The 18,868-nt window shown below is 40.8% G+C and overlaps 1 protein-coding gene across 1 annotated transcript in view; it reads right to left on the bottom strand.

Moving 5' to 3' along the window:
• SEMA5B (sema domain, seven thrombospondin repeats (type 1 and type 1-like), transmembrane domain (TM) and short cytoplasmic domain, (semaphorin) 5B) overlaps positions 1-18,868 on the bottom strand; it is a 131,788-nt gene that overhangs the window by 78,156 nt on the left and 34,764 nt on the right. The window lies entirely within an intron of this gene.

Here is an 18,868-nt window from a genome sequence, read left to right as displayed (position 1 = left end):
CACAATTCTCCTCCCTTCAGCACTTTTTAAAAATAGTTCTAACAAATTCAAGCAGGTCTTGTTAGCTGGAGGTGAAAATACATGTAAATATCCATAGTATACATAATACATCATTCTGAGTACAAGAAAAATAGCTCTGTTACACAGGGAAAGGCCAGGCTTGCAAAGTTTAGAAACAGATCCAAAGTTCCCCAAGAAGAGCCAGGATTTCTTTTTTTCCCCAATCTATTTCCAATGCAGGAAATGGCTTTAAAGTTTGGTCTGGATTTGAACTCTTCTTGAACCTTCTCACTGCAGCCAATATATATTTTTTTTAACTCTGGGCTTCCATGGAAATTGTCCCCTTGACACATGATAAATTCTGGTTTTTTTGCTGGAGAAAAATAGGAGACCAGTTAAGAAGGATCAGTTTTTCCCACCCCCAGCTCAGGTCCAGGAAGACACTTGTTAAGAACCAGAAGAAATGACACCATGCAAGAAATGAATTTATACACAACACTGGGGGAAGGGATATTTCTACCTCACTCAGAAAATATTGTATTTTCTCCATTAGCTGAGCATTCAGTTCAATTTGGCTTGAAGTAAGACTTCATGAGCACAGGCAATGATCTGGTGGAAGAACGGAAGAGCACAGATCTTCCCTGAGAGTTGCTTGGGAAGTACCTCCCATGTACTGCAGTCCAATTCAGGCTGAAGGCCAAAAGCTTGTGCTTCAGAAGTGGTTTTGTGACAGCTGGGATAAGCCCTTGCTGGAAAGGATCATTTAGTCATATCCTGAGAGGGGATATATCACTGGATGAGAGAGCTCATGTCCATAAGCCATCATAGGATAGGAAGGAATTTTGACTGGTGACTCCCAGGAGCCCTTGACATCTACAAAACAACTGCACAGCAGCATTTTAATCCCCAGTCCCAAGTCTAGCCCATATTCATCTAACCACAGCATCCTTGCACCTCAGATCGGTTTTTGACAACCTTAATACAAAAAAAAAAAAGAAAAAGAAAAAAGAAAGAAAAATCCAGACTAGAGAGAGCTTACTAGGTGGCCCTTCCTTCCATTTCCAAACCAGTGACAGAGCACTCTCCATTATACAGCCCAGTTTACATTAACAGTGCTTGACAGGACAAATTGATAATAAAAAGTATTTATTACTTCAGCAATCAGTGCTGCTTCTCTGCAAATACTCTGAGTCTTCTGGGACTGCAGCAATGCAAACACCTGCACCCCAGAACTCTGAGGCATGAGTGAACACAGTGTCAGAGCACTGGTCTCTTCCAGCTGTGTTCTTGATGTCCAAATGTTTTCTTTCATTAGACAACACTGTCCTTCAGCTTTCAGAAGCACTACCTTGATGTGAGCTACCTCACTCAGAAAATATTGTATTTTCTCCATTAGCTGAGCATTCAGTTCAATTTGGCTTGAAGTAAGACTTCATGAGCACAGGCAATGATCTGGTGGAAGAACGGAAGAGCACAGATCTTCCCTGAGAGTTGCTTGGGAAGTACCTCCCATGTACTGCAGTCCAATTCAGGCTGAAGGCCAAAAGCTTGTGCTTCAGAAGTGGTTTTGTGACAGCTGGGATAAGCCCTTGCTGGAAAGGATCATTTAGTCATATCCTGAGAGGGGATATATCACTGGATGAGAGAGCTCATGTCCATAAGCCATCATAGGATAGGAAGGAATTTTGACTGGTGACTCCCAGGAGCCCTTGACATCTACAAAACAACTGCACAGCAGCATTTTAATCCCCAGTCCCAAGTCTAGCCCATATTCATCTAACCACAGCATCCTTGCACCTCAGATCGGTTTTTGACAACCTTAATACAAAAAAAAAAAAGAAAAAGAAAAAAGAAAGAAAAATCCAGACTAGAGAGAGCTTACTAGGTGGCCCTTCCTTCCATTTCCAAACCAGTGACAGAGCACTCTCCATTATACAGCCCAGTTTACATTAACAGTGCTTGACAGGACAAATTGATAATAAAAAGTATTTATTACTTCAGCAATCAGTGCTGCTTCTCTGCAAATACTCTGAGTCTTCTGGGACTGCAGCAATGCAAACACCTGCACCCCAGAACTCTGAGGCATGAGTGAACACAGTGTCAGAGCACTGGTCTCTTCCAGCTGTGTTCTTGATGTCCAAATGTTTTCTTTCATTAGACAACACTGTCCTTCAGCTTTCAGAAGCACTACCTTGATGTGAGTCTAGTGATAACAGAAGTTCTTGGTGATGGCTCAAATTATAGGAACATGTTGTTTGTGACTGCACCATTAGTCAGGGCACACTTCATTAGAGCTAACAGGATAATTAAGCAATGTGGCAATCCAGAACATGTTTTCAAGTCCCACACATGTCTTTGGTGGGACAGGGAGGATCTAGTTTGAGGGCTGAGTAACTCCAATGACCTCTACTGACTCAAAGAAAATATTCATGACCCTGCAAAGCAGAACATCTTGTCAACAACAAAAATATAATTGCAAGGCCAAGGAGCTAATGTATGTTTAAATAATTGTACTGCAAGGTATGAATATGCACCAGTCAGCTGACCTACAGCCCAGTCCTTCTGCTGGGCTCACAGGAGCCTGCGACATCTGTCATCATGGCTTTTGGTTGGACCCAAAGCTTTCCAGCATTGTTTGGTCTCTTTACTTGACTAATCAGCTGTCTTTTCAGATAAAAAATTACCACTCCTGCCATCTCTGTTGTCTTTGCCTTCCTAGATTAAATTTTCTTCCTCCGCCTTAGGTTCATTTTGCCCCAGTCTCCAACATAATCCTGGAAACTTTCAGAAAGATCTCTCTTTTCTGGAGTACCTCTGTGTACCCATATGCTTCTCAGTAAGGCAGGCACCTGCTTAACACTTGCACTACAATACAGCACTGTCAAGGATGCTTTGTACTTACCTGATTGTAACACTTCTCAATAGCCAGGCTTTTGCACACTGACTTAGTTGCCTCCCCTCCCTTTCCTCATGTCTCTCAAGAAACCAAATAAATAATTTTTCTCTTTAGTGCTGAAAGCTGCCTCCTCACACTCAGATGAGGTACAAAATGTATCCACCAAAAGATTCTGATCATTCAGTTGGGTCATCATCCTGAATTCATGATTCAATTTCTTAGTTGTCTGAGACATTTAAGTTTCCCAGCTCCAGAAAACACATCTGGGATTATTTTTTAGCCTCCTGCTACACATCAGTCAAAATTAGTAGAGTAGATACCTCTAGACCCATGTGGCAATTAAACAACTGTCATGGCATAGGTCATGGAAAACAGCCTGGAGGAAGATGTGACAAACCAGGGAGTGAGGCTAGATACAAACACAGGACAGTACGTACTTTCTCCTGTCTGCTTCCTTATTTGCCTACTTGCTTAAGCAACCAAGCAGACACTTTTATGGGCTCACAACTTGTCAGCAAATCCTCCCCTTACACCCTTACCAAGAGCACTCCAACTCCTCATGCTTCCACATTACAAGCTCTCCAGCTTTCCAGAAGAAATGTGGTTTCTAACAGTGTTCCCAGTCTTTGAAGACCTCCTCTACAACCACATGGCCCATGTACAGAACAGGGGAACACCAGATTCCTATGCCATATAAATGAGACAAGCAGCTCAAAGCTGTAGCTCCTGTGTGAGGCAAGAGCCACACAAACCATGAGCAGGATTGTCCAGCCACCTGTGCAGACAGGCCGGAAAGTACTAGCAACTTTGTCCCTGAACTGAAAATGTAATTAAATGTGCCTTCCTTCAGCCTATTTGCATGGACACCAGGTTCTTCACATTCCTGTTCCTGTTCTTGAGTTCCCATTTAAAAAAGAAAGAAAAGGGTTTATGTAACATGCCTGCATCTTTAGAAGGTCACATGAAGGAGAACCATCACAGGAGGAGTCCTGTATACAACCATATGTACCTGGTGCAATACTGCCCAACTAGAAAAATGAACAGAAATGGGCCACAATGGCTAAGCCCAGTGCACATCTGAATATTCAAATGTCATATTCAGACATAGAAATAGTTAATGTCTCTTCTAATAATTTATGAGCATCACAGTTTACTCCAAGTTCAGACTGCAGATCAACAGTGCTCTAGAAATTCTAGCTCTCCATGTGCTGTCAAATCAGTTATTCAGCATGCACTGCTGAGAGAAGCTTTCTAGACACATTTATTTAATTACCTGCACATCTCAGTGTTGGCATTCAAAGCACCTGCATGTGACTAGCAAGTCCTGTTATCCACCATTACATGCATTCTCAAATGGTGATGTAAAAATCTCTTCAACTTCTGTGGACCAGCCTCTGCATTCGGGCCAGTGATTTTTAATTATTTCAAACACTGCATATTAATTTAATAGACCAAGCATACACTAATCCTCCAACTGTACTTGCATAACAGAGGTTGCAGATTTTTGTGCAACACCAGAATATTGCTTTAAAACTGGAAAGTGAAGACTAGAAGAGAATAGGTTACATGTATATTTATCAGGTTAATTAACCCCCTTCTTGATTTCTACATTATTTTATTACAAATCTACCCATCTGTTACCAACCTCACTTCCACTAACCAAGCACTCTGTGCAAGCTACCAGCACCCTTGCATGCCTGCACACAGACCCAGAATCAAGCTGTTCTCTCCTACTGGGGGAAAAAAGTCTAATACAAAAACGTACATTGTGTATGTTTGCTAGGAGACAAAAAACCTCAAGTACAGGCTTACTGCAAAAAAACCCAGGGACTGATTCTGTGAGGTGCCCAACATTTCCTAAAACATACCGAGTTCCTCAGATTTCTACTAACATCAGAAGCAGAAGCTGCACTTTGTGTCCCAGGCTCAGGTCTGCAGAGTTTGCTAACAGAAGGAGTTTCCATTTCCATCAACCCTCCACAGTGCCCTCAGGAGGCTTCTCAATCTGCCCATGGAGTAAGAGGTGATTTTGGTTCTGTGCTGTGCCATGCAGGGCACGCCGAGCAGAGCCTGCCAGTCACATCAGCCTTTGCTGAGTTATGCATGAGGAAAGAGGGCAGGAGGTGGTGTGATATGACAGTTACTGTGCACTAGAGACCTGAGCTGGCAGAGTCATTTATTTCCCTATGTATTTATTTACACCTTCCTTTCCAACAACTGTACAAGGCACTAGTATGCTCAGAGAAATGTTACTCTGGAAAAAAAATAATAAATACTTGCTTTGAAGGCAGCTTCCTGGATTCCTTAGACTGGCTCAAAATCTCTGCATTTCTTATTTACTTTTACAAATTTTTTTTATCAGCTCATTTCACAGCAAGGTATGGAAACTTTTCTCCAAGTCTGAGGAGAGAGGAACATGCAGGGACAATGTTTCTACACTGCATTTAATACCTGCCAACTTTAATGGAAATAAAGCATATATTTATATATCCTACTGGACCTGTTTAGCTTAACCACATGCATAAGTACTTTGTTAAACTGGGATGCAGACAAAATCCCTTAGGCAGTGGCTACTCAGAGGCCAGTTCATTCCCCAACAAGAAGTCAGCAGCAGTCTTTTTACCCATACTGATGAACACATTTTAGCCCTCTAAAGTATCACCCACAGATTTTTGCTGTCACCCATAGATTTTTCCTGACAATGACAAACCCATTTCATCAGTTTATTTCTATGTTTCTATATGCTTTGCATCCTCTACACAAGATAGCACCGTGAAAATCCATGAAAATGTTATTGTTTAACTTAGGTTTCTGTGATGTGTACTGTGAAAATATTTCTACAACACTTTACTATTTCTTCCCCATTTAATCCTCCAGGACTTCTCCATGAAGACTTGTTGCCTTAGTTTAAAAGTGGAAAGTTAAATTTCTTTTTTGAAGCATTGAATTTGTCTCTTGAGGACAAGGCACATTTACACTGCTCTATAAATAATAACTTACTGAAATCTAACTTCTTAATAATAAAGCACAGTAGCTTAATAGCCTAGAGGCCATTTCTGAAGTTCCAATGCTGGTAATTTATTAAAACTGTGATAAACATGTCTGATAAACAGATAACTAATACTGAAATAACATAATGCCAAGCTCCAATAAATAGTTCTGCTACATACTGCAGTATACAAATTACAGATCACTGTCATGTGCAGTGACAGGTATGAGGAATGATCACAGGATTCAGTCAATGAATTGCGGGGAGAGGAGAGGACTTAGATATGAGGAACTGCATTGTGTTTTATCAAACTATTAGTTTCCCTTAAGTGATCTCTGTTCCTTTGAGATGTGGAAAAACTCGAGCTGTTTGCTTCATATAAAATAAGCACCATAGGTGCCAACAGAGCGGCCCAGTTGCTCTGCCAACAGAGCAGCCCAGTTGCACAGCTCTTCTGGAGCAGCTGGACAGTACATCAATTGGGGCAGACCTTATAATGTAACACTCAGAAGATGGAGGTTGGGAAACATACAAAAAAAGCCCCAAAACAACCCAAAACATCAGTGGGTTCCAGTTCCCATAACCTTAATCTCTGAATCAGACCTTCTCTCTATAAACAAAAGTCAGGCTGTTGTTATACTGAGACTAATTTTGGCATGGCATTTATTGGCTCTGGAAGATGATTGCTTGCTATTCACATCAGAGCAGAAGTGGATGCTTCACACTGGTATAGTAAGGATGGAATAATTTGTCAGAAAGTGAGACTTTTTCATTTTAAGAATGGATCTTTAACTCAGCTCCAAAGAATACCATCTTTATATATTCATGTTCCTCTATCTTACAGACTCTTACCACATCCTTTGAAAGAGAAACTCAATAGTCTAAAGGAAGTTCACTGCCCTGGCTCATCTATTTTACATGAATTACATAAATGGGGTAGCTCTTCACCCACTGGTCAGGGAGAAGAGTTTCCAGGAGGCCCGTTATGTTCTCTTTGTTGATTTCAGTCTTAAGCCTCACTTGTTTAGAGTCTCTCCTCCCACCTGATGTTTTCAGACTGTAGCACTGATGGATGGAGCATCACTGTAACACCTGGCAGAACAGGGCCTCAGCTTCCAGGTATGGGAGCTCGACTTTCTCTGTTCAAGTTATCCCAGCCCAATCAGCTGAGTCACTCAGTTCATGATCCTGCCTCATCTCATATGCAAGGTAAAATATTTGTTTAAATCCTTCACAGTCTTCCTGCTGCACAGAGAGCACATCCCAGTAACACAGCTCTGAGGTGAGAGTGAGCTCCCTGCACCTCTGCTGTAGACCTGTGCCTACAGAGACAGCCTGTTTTCAACTACAAATGTTATCAAATCTTTTTTGAGGGAAAGGTTTGAGCTGCTTTGCGCTCTTCTTGGATGGTCAATGCTACTGATTTTCTCTCCTTCACAGCTTCAAAATCCCTTGTTATTTACTTGTACTATAGGAGCACATACAGGCAGGAACTGAGATTGTGACCCCGTATTTCTAGGCAATATACAAACATGCTGTGGGAGAGAATTTCCGTCTGAGAGCACTTACAAGCTAAACAAACAACACAGGCACACCGGAGAAAAGGAAAACAAGAAGCACAGAGAGGTCAACTAACTAGAAAAAGACACTGAGCATGTCAGAAGCAGAGACAAGCACTGATTTTGCTCTCTCGAGGACTAAAAAGTTTCCTGTTTAGCACAAAATGAGTTCTTACACAGTTTGGTTTTTTGTTGTTGTTTTTTTTTTTCTTCTTAAGATCACAAAATTAATCTACTGAATTAGTGGTGTGCAGAGGGAGCGGGTTTAGAGAATAGAACAATGGGCAAGATGCCATTCATCCTGTCCTCTTCTTTCTGACATCTTGGGGCAAGGCTACAATATAACCTAGAAAACCAAATTTGAGTTTTTATGCCCGCAACTTCCATTTGTCCTGCAGAAGATTCCATTAAACAGCATACAGTCTGTAAATCAGACACTCCCCTCTCTCTGCAGTCTCAGGTAGGAATTTACAACTCCAGACCATGCATTTCCTTATCTGAATGGAGCATTGTATGAGGCTTAACAGATCACGGTTTCTACAGTGTACCCAAATAGAAAACACTGAACAAGAGTACCAGGTTTTATTATTAAACGCAGTTGTCTAAAGCTTTAGTAAAGAACATTTGATACCAAGTACTAAAACTAAAACCACATTTTCTAAGATAAACAAATACAGATAAGACACATTCAGGCTACAATCTGCACTTTTCAGCTCTTTGGGAGTTTTAGTGTGCTAAGGACAGCTTATAATGGAGCAGCCAGCTCAACCTTGAAGAGGTACTGTCAAATTAAAATTCATGTTTGAAGTAAGCAGATCAGTGCTTTAAGCATATTTTCAGTAATCCTGGTGTAAAACATTTGTAACATGATGCTGAATTTCACACAGAGGAGAATTTGAGCTTTTTTAGATAATGGAACTTCCTTTGACCTAAAAATTTGCGGTTTTCATAGTGCCTGAGAGCGTCCATCACAGCACAGGACTCCCTGTGCAAGTCTGTAGTCATAGCCTTGCCAAAGTGCATTATAAGCAAAGTATAATAATATATGAGGCATCAGGTGGAAGTCAATGGCAGAGCACAGAGACAATGGAGCATAACCACACAGCAAGGAAAGGTCTCAGCTCTCCAGCCATGTAACTCACTGTGAGGTTTTTGTAACCAGAAGAGTTGCAGTATTCCAAGGATAGGATTCTTCTGAGGTACAAAGAGGACACATCAGAGAAAGCAAGAGAAGGGACATTAACCAAGGGGGACAGAGATGCTGGTTTTAATGGGCTGGTTCAAAGTGGGGTGAGCCTCTTGCAGGAACTGACAAGCAGGTCTCTGAAAGACCCTTAAAATTAATACAAGCATTAGTGGGATGCAACACGGCTATGCCCAAAGAAAGTGGAATCAGTGGAAGGGTGCAAAGATACTGGTGATCCAGCAACAAGAGGAGCTATGGATGTGATGTGTACCTGAACAGAAGGGCTTGTGGAACCCAGGAATGATGCCCAGAACACAGGTTGTTGCAACAGATCAGATTGCAATGCTGTCCATAAGGGTAAAGAAAGCAGGAGCACGCTTTGCTGTGCCTATATGCTGAGCTTAGACTGACAGCTACATATTTATGCAGCAATGTTAGCTGAACATGCCAACATGTTACTTGGGAAGAAAGATCCAACTCCAAAAATGAAAGATAAAGATGGCACTGGAATTCTGTTTCCACTATCTAGTGTTTGTATTTTTATCATTCTATGCAAAGAAAAATGTCAGTCTGTGACAATGATCTAACTTTTCTGATCATCTACTTCATTTTGCTTGAAAGTGCTTAATACTGCCAGTAATTTACTTGCAAATACTATATGGGAGTGCTTATCGTTTTTTGAAAACAACTTAACCCAATGGATATTTCTATTGCTTTTAAGCCTGCAAAAGCATGGACAGGGTCAAATGCAAACCAATATTTTTAGTTAACTGAGACGTTTGGCATGCTAGTAAAAAAAGACCTTAAAGCTCTCACCTGTAGCCAGTTTAGCATGAATGACAACATCCAGAACTGCAGAACAGCACAGGGGATGTTAAGGAATTATGACTTACAGTGTGTCCTATTACTGAAGATCAGAAGCATACAGAAACTGAGACGAGACTTTTAGGTAAGTAACAACCACAGTGGAATTTGGTTTCTTGCCATGTCACATTCAGTTTATAGCTTATGACAACAAACATTTACTAAATGTACTGGAGATTAGAGAGACATAGATTATTATATGATAAAACAATAAAATAACTAAATAAAGAGGTTTAAATATATTGAGTAAAAAACGATTAAAGAAAAATTCCACTGCAGTCAAGCACAGGTCAGGAACCTAAGAACAGCTGATGCACATGTAAGTGCAGTTGGCACTGGCCAGGTGGGCACCACACAGCACTGTTTCTCACACCACCAGCACTACTTATTCTGTGAAGAACAGAATTTGTTCTGTGTTTGTTTTTTTTGTTTTTTTTTTCTTCAGTTGCTACAAACAAGGTACAACAAGCTAATTCTAAGAAGCAAGGCAACAAATGGAGTCACAGCAATGGTTGCCCTTGATAAAGTGGGGGCAGTTCTTCCTTCAAGGCCCCTCGACCACCAAAAGATATCCATCTCCACCTCTTTATGTTCTTTGGCACAGCCACCATTCAGAACTAAATCCCGCCTTCCTCTTTGTGGGCTCCACTGATGGATGTGACAAGACTCCTAAGAAGCCTCCTCTTACTCTTTTGCACAATGATTTCTGGAGTAGGAGGTTTAAAAACCCTTCCAATGGACCAGCCCATATTCAGTACAAAATCAATTTACCATGGCTATAGTCTCCTTTGTACTTCTGAATCAAGCAAGGCTATTTTATTCTCCTTCATTTTTCTGCTCTGGGCTTCCTTGCCATTGTGCCTCTTTGAAGCTCACTGCCATCTAGAGATGTTAAGAGATCTCCACTATACATTTTTTTATGTTCCCTCCCCCGTCAGCTTCTGAGACAGACTGGACAAATCCTGCACAGTCAACTGAGTGCATTTTTGTGCAACCACATTAAGAGTTCAGCTATGAAAAAACAGTCATCCCATATATGCTTCAAACTGAAAATGTAACCAGTGAAGCACACGTGAAACATCTATGTATTATTTCCAAAGTGGGGAAGTCCTGCATTCTTCATTCCTCTCCTGATTATATCATTCAATATACTTGTTCAGCATCTATTTCTTTTGCCTTGAAAAGGAGTTGAAATAAGTTTGAAGAAATGCCCAATTTAGATCAGATTTTCCCAACATTTAAGCTGAGATTCAGGAATAAAAATCAGCACATCCCACAGAATTAAAGAGACTAATGAAGAACTCAAGATGACACTTTCACTGTTCTGCGCCTCCTGTTTTTCTTCAGGGAAATCACATGTATTGCCTTAGGAGGCTATTACTTTTTCAGATGACAAACACTGCAATATATTCTCATTAAAATCATATAACAGGTTAAACATGGCTTGAGTTCTGTTTTGGCTTGAATAAAGGGGGAGGTGCACAATGAAATAAATAAATGTGCAACTGATTCAATTTAAAGTACCAACATTCTTTTCTGGTTGTGCATTTAATCTTGGTATAGTACAACCCAAAGGGAAAAGAGGCACTAGAAATATTTAATTAAGTGAAAGATTAATTACCGAGACCAAACAAAAGTTTTGAGATTAATTAGCCAAGGCCAGTTTTGTGCAAGCCAGAGAGACTGGGAAAATTTTGCAAGGCAGGCTGAAAACAGAGATCCCACCTGAGCCTGCCTGTACCACAGGAACTTAAGTGAAACCAGACTCTCCCTCCTTCTCTTCCCCATCTTAAAGTAATATTTTTTGAGCTTTAGGAATATAGGCAAAAATTCTAGCTCCTGAGCTAAAAAGGAGTATTTGTATTTTCCTTGTTCATTACAGCAGATGTGTGTCTGAACTGCCGCTTGTTTTGCACACCTAGACAAAGGATCCAGACTCCTCTTCCTAGAGACCAGGATTTTGACAGGTACTGGGGAAGCACATAAAATACTTAGCTGCACTCTGTTAGGCATTTCTGCTTAAAATTAACTGGCAATTCTTGCCTCAGTGAGCCTGAATCCTAGGGTTAAGGTGAAAGACAATCTGGGGCTGCAAAAACCAGGCAGAAAGAACAAGAGGGAGCAGTGAGATGACTGGTATTTGCAGTCAGGGAGTACACACGGTGCACAGGCAACTGTGGTGCAAGCTTCCCAGGAAAGTTTTTGGCAACACACCTAGATTTTGACCTTTAGACTTTCTGGCTTCCATGGGGTTTTGTGCTCAGCATCATAAACTGTCAGAAAATGTCACATCTGATAAATCACTAATAACCAAGAATAAGCAGGGCCTTTCAGATGTTACCAAGCTGGCCCGGAAAAGGAAGTGTCAGCAATGAAAAGTCCCCCATGTTTCATAAAACTGATTTTTTTTATTTTTTTTTTTAATTGTTCTACAGCTACATTGTGCATTACATTTCTGCTTTCCTCTGCCAGGTGCCTTACACTTTTGATAAGCTAATTACAGCCTTCTGCTTATTTCATGTCAAGCTTAACTCCCCAGTCTGAGCCTAGCCTGCAGTTTTGGCATGTTTTTTCCTTAATCTAAGACCATATGTGCTAAGACCATCAGCAAGAAACACTTAAATAGAGAGAAAATTAGAAACCAACAGTGTCGAATTCCCCGTATGCTACCCCCAGCTCCTCTCCCCAGCATTTCCAATTAAGTGTGAAGCCAACATCCATCCAGCCCTAAATACACTGGAAGGTTTTGAGTAGGCAAAAGTTATCTACAGATGCAGCAACACTTGCAGTGGTCAGTGGGGAAATGGCAAGCCAGAAAGGACCTGAATCTCTCCATTTCTTTACATCTTCAAAAGTTTCACATTTCAAATAATACCACATCACTAGCAATACATGCAGTGGTTGAGTTCAGCTCTTGATCAATGTAAAAACAAATATTTGCCTCAGAGAAGCACAAGGAGTCAGTCTGGGAAAGAAACAAGGGTGGTGATTTATCCAGAATCCAAAAGCTGCTTCTCAAGTCTTACACTTATTGCTGCAAAATGAAAGTGACACCAGTTTAAATAAAACTGGACTGCAAGGTTAGATAACATGGTTCTCTGCTGTCCCAACACCAAAAGTTCAAGTGTTTCTGACCCCCACTGTCCCCTTGTTGCCCAGCCCAACTGGACCCAGTCCCCACCTGCTGCCACAGCAGCAGCCAGAGCCCCACCACTCTGCTTAGCATCAACCCACCCAGCTTCCTCCTAAGGCTGGGAAACAGATGCCTTCAGATTCCCTGCTTGGTCTGTCACAGTTTGCCTTGCTTCTGCCTCCTCTTTTCCAACAGCAGACGTCAGCAACTGATGCCATAGTGAGCTCTGCCAAGCTCCATCTCAACAAGGAATTTATTTGCTCCTTCTCCTGCAAAGACTCTGATGCAGTGTCTTTTATTCCTTCCTTCCAGCTCTTCTGTTCTGTTCTCCAGTCTGCACTACCCTGCCAACCCAGGATTTATTTTCCAATTTCCTTCAGTTTGAGTCCTGCCCTTACATTCCCCCTGCCACCTGTCCCTTCCCTCACCTCCCCTTCCCTTCCAGCCCATTTGCATCTGACCTCTACCAAGATCAAAGATTCCAGAAATGACTTTTGAGAATATGCCTTATAATTAAGATGAGGGAATACAAAATGATTCTCCATCAGGATTAATGCAGCATACATCTTTGTGCAGCTCCTTTCTAACTCATTTTTGGTGGTTTTCACATTTATCTTGTATTGGAAAAAAAAAAGAAAGAAAGAAGACAAGTATTTTTCTTCTTTCTGCCTTGTTCTTAAATCCTCAGTAGCTGATCTTACAGCAAAAGCTACTAAATTTGTAACAATTATATTAGCCATATACAATTTTTCTCCTGTCACTGTGTTTACCACTATTATATTTATGAACCATTGATCATCCCTTTCTGTCCCATGCATCAAAATCCTCTCCTCTTAGACAACTGCAGTTTGTCTCTTACTACTCCAGGCTAACTTCAGAACTTTTTTGTCATTCTTAATAAAGCAACCTAGCAGCCTACTCAAATGGCTGCAGTCCTCTCATTCCTTTTTCTTTACTTACAAGGAATTAAACCACTCCGTTATAAAACCCTCAAAAATATACTTTGCCTCCTATCTGAAGTGATTAATTAAAATAATGCATGGAATTCGAGCCATGTTCTTGACACAAAAGTATTTCCAATGAAGACATATTTTTATTCTCATCTCAAATTCTTTCCAAGCTGATCTCTTTTTTAAACAAACTTATGGGGTTATTTGTATTTTTATCTGAAGGGATACATGTTGATTGCATTTTTCCCCTACCAGACCCCAACTACTCTATTTTTACATCAAAAGATTTTAATTGAAGAAGTTTAGAAAAAAAAAAAGAAATGAAAAATGTGTCCATTTTAAACATGGGGACATGATGAAGTTGCATAATTGCTTATCTAGAAAGCAGAGGTGAAGAAAACAACTGCTTAATATTACATGTACTTGATGAATCAGAACAACAATCAGAACAACTTTGCAGACTCACAATTAAGGCAAATTTCCTGTATTTACAAGTGTATATCATAATATGTAATACTTAGGTCTTAAACAGTAAGCCACACATTTCAAAAAGACCACACATTTAAAAAAGACCAGCATCTTTATCCCAGCTTCACATATGGAGAAAGGAAAGCACAGACAGGAGATGGCTGGAAACCACCTTACCTCCTCACAGCTGTCTGCAAGCAAGGCAGGTAGTCCATGCTACCCACATTCTCCTCATAAATTAAGAGAAGAAATGTTATTTTTCTGCATATCTCCTTCCACTAACTCTCCATGCTTAGTCTCCCCAACCCCAGAAAGTCTCTACTTAGTCATATTATCAACAAAAATCTTCCTCTCCCCTTGCTCACCTATTAGCAAGTAATTAACAGCAGCTGTGGCCCCATGCTGCTAGGCTGGAGGTTTGCTGCTATTCCTGCAGCCCTGAAGAAAGGCGTCTGAGCCTGAAACCTTGTTGTCTTTCTCTAGGCAAGGTGGCTGAACATGCCATGGGCAAGTTTGTGCCTGTTTACTCATTTGTTCTCTTAGCACATGGATTGTGCTTTCCTTGAGCTCAGCCTCGGGAAGGTAGGTGAAACCTTTGGTGGTCAAAGCTCTTTTAGGCTCACAAAGGATTCAGGAAAGGTACACCTTCCATGCTGAGACAGGATCGATGTTCTGTGGGAGTGATGAGCAAACTGTTCTCATCTCTGCTCCCTAGCTCTGGGTCTCTGGTAACAGCTGGACAGGCCATGTTAGGAACTCTGCTGTGCAGCTCCAGGCTCCACTGATCCCCTCATATTAGTCATTCAGCGCTGTTGCATTTAAAAGCAGCTGTAAAACACACATCAGCTAAACTGTGGCTAACAGAGAAAAGTAGGATTATTTATCTAGGGAAAAAAATGCATGCACTGCCATGAAATGTATTTACTATAAAATAATTATTTTCTTTTTTTCTAGCAGTTCAATAGTTGGTTTTAAAGGAAACATATGAGGTCATTTATGGGTCCTTTTAGAGAGCTGCAAATCAATAAATGGTGATTTTTTATTCTTTTAATACTTTCATTATAAATGGCTGGATGCTATCAGGGTCAAACTTAATCCTCTGCAGAGAGCCAGTCCAAAGGACATGAATCATTTAGATCTCTCTTAAGCTCTGCTTTGAGAATAAAAAGTAGGTATCTCTGTATTTTCGGTCCTAAAAAAACCCCCAAACACACACAAAAAACCAAAACAAAAAACCAAAACAAACAAACAAACAAAACATTAAAAAAACCCAAACCCCAAAACACAATAACAACAAAACCAACCAAAACTGTTGTTTGTTTTTTCAGTACTTGGCCCAGATACTCCCATTGTTTGTCTGGTGAGATGCAGTCCTTCATGTTACCAAGGACTTCTCTTACTGCTGACTTGCCAGCATGTGCAGCTCAGCTTCCATGCCAGGAATGGGTTGGGGTGCTGGGTCCCAGGTAGGAAAAACACAAGTCTGAGTGCAGTACCTTGAGAAGTGGTGCCAGGACCTCTTCCGAGGTTCCACCACTCAGCACCTCACTACTACCACAACCCCCTGCCTGCTGAACAGAGCAGAGACTACAGGACCCATCACCTCATCTTCAGGAGCCCATCAAGCAGGAGCTGCCTGCCTGAACCCAGCGCTCAGCCTGTGAAACCCAGCAGGTTTCTGTTGCCACCTGGACTGCTCTTAGTCAAGGTGCTGCATTAAAGCCACCCTGCCTTAGAGCCTTCACTAACAACTGCATCAGAGCACCCTAACTAGGACAGGAGCAAGTAGGAAACACTTTCTGTCCTTTGTGGCAGGCCAGCATTTGCAGCTAAACAATAAACCTCTCCCATGTCTAAAAATATCCCACATCCCTAAAGTAATAATAACAATAAAAAAGCAGCATATTTTCATATAAATCTCAATTTATATAAGTGTCAGTTTAGCTAAGGTGTAGGCTACAACAAGAGGCTGATTTGCCTCTCAGGAACATCTGCAGAGCTGGATTTGTTGACAGCAGGCACAAGATGAACACGTGTGTCAGGGCAGGGGACAGCCAGGGCATAAGTACATGCACATCCCTGAAAGCCTCCTGGAGCTGGTGGAATGGGAAGCAGCCCACAGAGAAAAAGAGGTAAACAGGCAAATCAAAATACATTTTGAAAAAATACAGCAGCAACAGTTGTGACAAGAAACAAGAAGTCCAAGGGATTTTATTTTTTTCCATTGTAATTTTTTCTGTCCCCTTTTTAAAGGATGTTTAATGGTCCTGACTGTAAGTTGCAGGCATAAGAACATTAGTCTTCATTTTCTACATATAAAATGCTTGACAGGGGTTTATCAAATAAGGAGCCCAATATGCTACTGTTATCAGTAAGTGACTTCAGCAGCTAATTAAATTCCCAGTTTCTGAATCCTGCTTATAATGTTTGCTGACAAAGACCAAAACCCTTACAGAAATGTTGGCTTTTAGGTGAGGTCAGACAGGGAAGGAGGCCATTGACAACTAACAAATTACCCAGGAAAGCAGGCTGGCAATCCATGGCTGACAATCATCACACAAACTTCAACCATCATTTGAGTAACAGGGTAGTTCCCCTCCAGATGTAAATCAGCTCCATGGCCATCACTGACTCCAAGAAGGCTGCCCTGCATAATGCCAAGTATGAATCCAAACAGGTACAGTGCCTGAACCTCTGGCATGTGCTACACAACCCTAGGTATATGATTCTCCTGTGTATGGGTACATACACGTGTATATATACAAATATATATGTAAATATAAATATGAGAACTTCCTATACCACGCCTAATACTCACTTTAAAGGGCAATTACACTGATCATAACTAGGCAGTGCACTCTGAGCCAGTTCAACAAATCTATGAACACACACACACTAAAACATATTCTCACTCAATAGAGCATGAAGTGTGTTCTTAACTTGGAAAATTCTCAGAGGAAAAGAGGCATTTATTTAAAGCTAAATCTGGGCTTAAAAGCTTTGTTGGCTCTAAATGGACTCCTGAGTTGGGTTCTCTCTGACAGAGAGGATGTTGTGTTCAGAATTCACTTGATGCTATGGAGTGTGAGAAGAGGTTTGCTTCCTCTGCTCTCTGAATTTCAGCTGATGAGGAACATCAGCACAAGTTTGGTTCCCAACAGCACGTGCCAGAGCCTACTGAAGAGCACAGTTCCCTGCAGTGAGGAGCTGGAGAAATGTGTCCTTGGAAGATGAAGTGAGGCCTTCAGAGATGGTGAACTCCAGCCTAACATACCTAATTTTCTCCCCCCATCTCTGACTCCAGGTAGAAATTTCCCTCTTAGATAAAGCTTGGGAAGGAAGACCTGCACCTGAAAGCCATAATCAAGCTTCTGGTCATTCATTTTAAGGAAGGGTGTACAATCAGTCATTTTTAAGGAAGGCTGCATTCAGGGAGTAAATGTTATTTGGGAACCTTAAACCATACAAATAAAAAGCTGAATTCGCCAGAAAGTTTGTTCAGCCAATACAAGCTTTATTATGGAATAGCTTTAAACCTCTGGGCTGAGAGTGAGAGGTTTTAGGTGCAGCTTTAGAAGGTGATTTATGAATAGATTTATATGTTAATCCGTTAATAAAAAATGTAGCATACTGATAAAATATGTGACAATCATAACTCAGTCTTGAGCCACATATTAAAGACTGCATCTGCTCTAGTAGAGGTTTTTATTATGTTTTTAAATCAGGGAACTACGTTGGCCTAAAAAGAAAGAAATAAATGTTTTATCTAGAAATATGTGCCATATAATTCAAAGACGCATCTAGGAATCTGTAAGAAGCAAATAATAAACTGCTTTTAAGAAGATGACTTCTGGAAAGTGAAGCTTGCTCCTGAACATTTCAAAATGGAGTTCCTGTCAGGCAGCTCAGTGGTACATGAAGATAGGCAAAGCATTCTCATTCTTTCCCAAAATTACTTCCTAAACTGGATTTTAAATTGGATTATAATCTTGGTACTCCAATTAGATTGAAGAAATAAGTATCTTCAGCAAAGTTGAGCCAGCTTCTGATTGCCTATGGGTTTGTGCTGCATATCAATGCCTAGTTTCCTCATGATTTTGGAAAGGCTATTTTGAAAAATGGCAACAGCTCTGGCTCAAGGATGTTTCTGCAAATAGATCCGAAATACAATACTTTTACCTCTTTTTATTGACAAAACTCCCAGCACTTTACAAAGGAATGCTATATCCCTGTTTCACACACAAGCAAACATCAGGTAGATAAACCAGACAGATTGACTTTCCCTCAGGCACCCAAGGGCAGAGCCAGCGGTACAAATTCAGGCCCTCCAAGCCCCATCTGGTGCCTCTTCATCATCTCTGGTGGACATAAGATTTTTCTATTATTTGTAAGTTTTCTGATGAGTGCCAGGGCTTTGTGAACGATTTCTGAATCCTTAAAATCTTCCAGTGAAATATTTTCACCAGGTAGGATTGCCTGAGTGACAATTTGTGCTGTAAACTGTTACTGCTCCCCATTTTGTTTAGCATGTTTTATTCAACTATGTAGAGAAAAACCAAGTTAAACTCTGCCACCTCTCCTCACACCTTTATACACTTGCAGAATATGTTTATCATCAGCACATACAAATGTGGCACTACTGAACCCTAAATAAGTAGAAAATAATGCATTTAATGCTTCGTTTCATTCAAAGTGCAAAATATGAAAACAGTTCCATTTGTGAACATGTGACATATTGAGAACTGATGAGCAAGTTTTATTGTTATTAACGATACTTTGTTGATACGTTCTGTTGATTTGCCAGGGATTATGCTACAGAGTTA

The sequence above is a fragment of the Chaetura pelagica genome, unplaced genomic scaffold (genome assembly GCF_000747805.2).
Source record: "Chaetura pelagica isolate M959 unplaced genomic scaffold, ChaPel_1.0 scaffold3, whole genome shotgun sequence".
Lineage (NCBI taxonomy): Eukaryota > Metazoa > Chordata > Aves > Apodiformes > Apodidae > Chaetura > Chaetura pelagica.
The sequence above is the reverse complement of the archived record's forward strand: the minus strand, read 5'-3'. Positions and strand labels throughout refer to the sequence as shown.